Here is a 4,466-nt window from a genome sequence, read left to right on the forward strand (position 1 = left end):
TAATTTTTTTAGTTATGTTTCTCGGTGTTTTTAATTGTATGGAGAAAAATTGAGTTTGAGAAAGTTTTTTTAAAACTAAAAGAATAATTTCCAAATTTTATGTACTTTTTTATAATACACAAAATATTATAAAGAAATTTTATTAAAAAATTAATATTTTCACTAACTTTTTGAATTCTTGAGAAAAATTGTATCATGTTGATTTTGGTACGACATAAATTATATATATTACATTTATAATTATCTCTATAATAAATGAAAATATGATTATGAATTACATTATTATTTATTAAATTAGTTCAAATTGAAAAATATATATATTAATGAGACCACTATAAAAATATTATCATGCGCAACGCAATCTACGACTAGTTGTACATAAAAGTTAAAACTATTTGAAAACTATCTAATAGGCTTTGCAAAGAACTATTCAAAAATTTGTCCAAGAAGCTATCCAAGATTTTTCAATCTCTTGTATATGTCACCTAAGGATAGAATATTTATCTATGGTGTTTGCCTTTGGAAAGAACACAAGTAAAATAACTATATTAATTGAGGTAATTCATGCCTTTTGTCTTTTACAGTTGACAACAATGTTTACATGCTAAAATAAGGAACAATGACAATTGACAAAGTTAAAATGCTGAATTCAAGGACTCAATGCAAACTCAACTAAAATAAAAAGGTTTAAAATATTACTCAAATTCTATCCAACCTTACAATTTTAACAACTCAAAGTCTCAAACACAAATAAGATAAACATCAACAAAAATTCACTTCTCCACTTCTTCATCTATGCTGCTAGCTTGCTCCCCATGCAACAGTTGAAGGCATAATCGTATCATATCAGTTCCATCTTTTGATGTGGTAGAATCCTACATAAAAAATGTCATAATTTTAGAAAAGCAATACACATCAAAGTTTAACCTATAGTAGACTCTCAAAAAAAAAAAAAAAAAGTTTAACCTATAGTAAATACTTTATTCAATTGTGGCATTCAGATAATTTCCTAAAATATTCTTATAAATCTTAACATAGAATAATCACAAGACGTCTTAAGTGGAAAAAATGGTGCTTCAACATATCCTAAAAAAAGGGGGAATAGAAACAAAGGGTTAAACTCAACAAGTAAAACTAAGAAAAAGAGTGATTGAAATTATATAATTGAACCTAGCCATAAACACACACACTTAAATAGGCTTCATACCTTTCTTCTAAAAAAAGGGCTTTCTACCCATGGCAAAATTATCGTAATTTCGTTAGAGAACAGAGGCAGATTACACAAATTCTGCCTCTGTTGTAGCTAATTTCCCTTATACAAATTTCAACTCACAAGTTGACCACACCGACAAGGCAGCAACTTGGCCACCAATTGATCCTGATAATATCCCATGATTCATGTTCATGGGATCCTTTCATGTTTCTTTTAATCTAATGTACGTGTATATATCAGTACCTATTCGGTCTGTGAATATACTATAAAACCATTCTTTTGCAATATGCCAATTTTGTTCAAATCTCCATAATAACTCAGTCAGTAACAAACTTATTTTATTGAAAAAAAAAAACATCTTGATTAATCCATCCTAAAGATGACATTGATACAAACATATACTAATTCAAGAAAACGGAAATATATATGACCCGTGTATACAAAAGAAACCAAAAAAAAAAAATCACAAAAAATGAACTAAGATAACAAAAATATTACATTAATTGAGACAAAAAATTTACCTGCCACTAGAATTGTTAAGTGAGTGCAAAAAACGATGGGAGTGGAAATTGGTAAGAGTTTTGGCAGGTCTTTTGGCCTCTTTAAAGATGGGGGTTGAGGAAGTTCATGAATCTAGCCAAAGAAATGGAAAAGGGGCCGTGGGTAGTATTTTTTTGTAACCACATATGACACTTTTGTAACATCAGATCTGAGTTTGTTGATAGAGCGATAGAGAGAAGGAGAGCACCACTTTTTTTTCCTGGGATTAGCATGGGTGGATAAAAGGGCTGAAACTCGCGGTGTTGGAGCGGTGCAGGATGGAGTTTAAGAACCGTGACGGAATGAAAGTAGAGATATTTTCTGAAATTTGATTAGAGAGAGAGATTCTAAAATTTGATTTCTAAAATAAGGGGGTGGCGGGCTGTTGAAAATTTTAAGGGTATAAGAGCGTTACAGCAACGGCTTATTTAAATTTTTGTATTGTCTTGACAATAAACAGTGATATTTAGTTTTTACCTACTTACTTTTTCAAATATACTTTCTAATAGATTCTTTATCATTTTCTTTATCTTATTTAAATATTATTTTTCCATTCATTCTTTATTCATTATTTATTCTTTTTTTAACAATTACACATCTTTCAACATTTTTTTTATTCAATAGCTAATTATTATAATAGAAAAAAATATTTGAAGAGTGAACAGTAAACGCTACAGTGTTCTCTATTTGTAAAGAAGCACTGTAGCAATTCTAATCTAAAAAATGAAGATGGAGAAGCTGTTGGAGTGAGTTTTTGGGAGTATTTTCTCTCTAAAATTAACTTTAAAGAAGCCATTGGAGATGCTCTGATGGTCTTTCCACATGTTACATGTGTCCCATTCCTATTGGGTGGTCTCACCAAATGTGGTGCTGAGGTGGAGAGAGTGTCTTATAAGATACTTTCTCTACTTTCTAGATGTTTAACAATCTTGGTTTTGCATGTCACCCATATGTCCTACAATATAAAGAATATTTAATAAAAAGGTTATTATTAAACAGTTAAACACTTATCAATTATGGTAAATTTAAGTTGAATAGGTACCATTGATACCTTTGTCTCTAAGTTCCATTCCATTTCAAGTCTTCTACCAAAAAAAGTGGCAAATGTTGTGTACACACACACACACAGACACACACACACACACACACACACACATATATATATATAGCAATTTGACTTAATAAAACCAAATTTTATCCCTCCTAAGTCCTAACAATATTATTGGCCCTCTTATACAAAAAGAAAAAGCCAAACAAACCAAACTAGCCCAATCAACAAAATTTAGGTGATGTTTGGATGAAGAGAGTTTTGAATGATATCATTCTATTTTCATAACTCATGATCCAAAACTGGTGGGGCCCAAGGAAGAGCACTTGTTTGGACTCCATGACTCATGATTCGTGACTCAGTTTTCATCACTCAATTCTCTGATTTTTGAGTTATGAGTTATGGAAACTGAAAACACATTTTAGCTGTTTTCAGTTTCCATAACTCATAACTCAATAGCATTTTTATAATTAAACACACATGGAGGGAGCCACAGCCGCACCTTTTGACCTTTGACTCTTTTTTTTTATTCCTTTTTTCTCCTAGGTTCGGTCTTCTTCTTCTTCTTCCTTCTTTTTTTTTTTTTTGCTGGTTCGGTCTTCAGTTCTTTTTTTTTTTTCACTGGTTTGGTCTTCAATTCTTTGGGTTTATGGGTTTCTTTTTTCTTTTCTTTTTTTCTCACTGGGTTCGGTGAGTTTGGGTACTGGGGGTTGAAGGAAAAAAAGAGAGGGTAAAAGCTGCACAAGATACAGGTATGTGGCCCACAAATAGTTGAAAAATATTGAATGATGACAAGTGAGTGATAGTGCCAAACGGGGTGGGGTGTTTTAAGTGATGAGTGATGAGTGATGAAAACTGAGTGATGAGTGACCATTTTTTTAAAACCAAACAAGGTTACTAATTTAAGATCCCCCTGCCCCCCCCCCCCCCAAAAAAAAAAAAAAAACTCAACAAAAAAATTTCCAATTGAAAAGTTAAAGAAAGATTAGCCCAATTAGGGGTGTCCAACTAGACCCAGTACCCGACTAACCCGCCCAACCTAGCCAATTCGGCCCGAAAATTGGCCGACCCAATGTAGGTGACGGTCGGTGGTGGGTCTCCACCCCCAAAACCTAAGACCGGCTGGTCGATTGATGGGTTTGAGCATGAAAAATCGATTTTCAACCACCCTGACCGTCTACACACTGGAAAATTTCTATTCTCTACCAATTGGAGTGGTTGGCTTGTCTGGTTTTGTCCGATCTCGTCGAGAATCGGCCTGATCTCCTCGAGATTTGCCGAGATATTGCCTGATCTCTTCGAGATCCAACTTGATCTCTTTGAGATCTAGCCTAATCTTGTCGAGATCTCGACAGATCTAACAAAGTTGGTAGATTTCGGCAAAAACCAGTCGATTTCTGCAAAATCTAGTGATGTTTCGCACAGTCCTAAACCGACTGAGACCTAACCAAAAACTGAAGACATCCAACCACCCAAATCGCCTCCGTCTACTGGTTGGCGGCGAGTCTAGGTATGGGAGACCCGAAGTGATTGGGTTGGTTCAGGGTTGGGTACAAACCCGACCCGGATTAACCTGTAGATAGCCCTAAGCCTAATTAGCAAATTTTGCCAACAAAGTCTATCAAATTAGCCTTTTGCCCTTTTTTTTTTTTTTTTTTTGTATCT

The 4,466-nt window shown here is 33.7% G+C and overlaps 1 long non-coding RNA gene across 1 annotated transcript; it reads right to left on the reverse strand.

Annotated features, from left to right (window-relative positions):
* Positions 1 to 548: 548 nt before the first annotated feature.
* LOC115978222 lies at positions 549 to 2,131 on the reverse strand. Its single transcript, XR_004088667.1, has 2 exons — positions 1,735 to 2,131; positions 549 to 875 (listed from the first exon to the last, which is right to left on the reverse strand). It is a non-coding gene; the product is annotated as an uncharacterized LOC115978222 (long non-coding RNA).
* Between the last annotated feature and the right edge of the window lie 2,335 nt (positions 2,132 to 4,466).

Source organism: Quercus lobata, chromosome 2 (assembly GCF_001633185.2).
Source record: "Quercus lobata isolate SW786 chromosome 2, ValleyOak3.0 Primary Assembly, whole genome shotgun sequence".
Classification (NCBI taxonomy): Eukaryota; Viridiplantae; Streptophyta; class Magnoliopsida; order Fagales; family Fagaceae; genus Quercus; species Quercus lobata.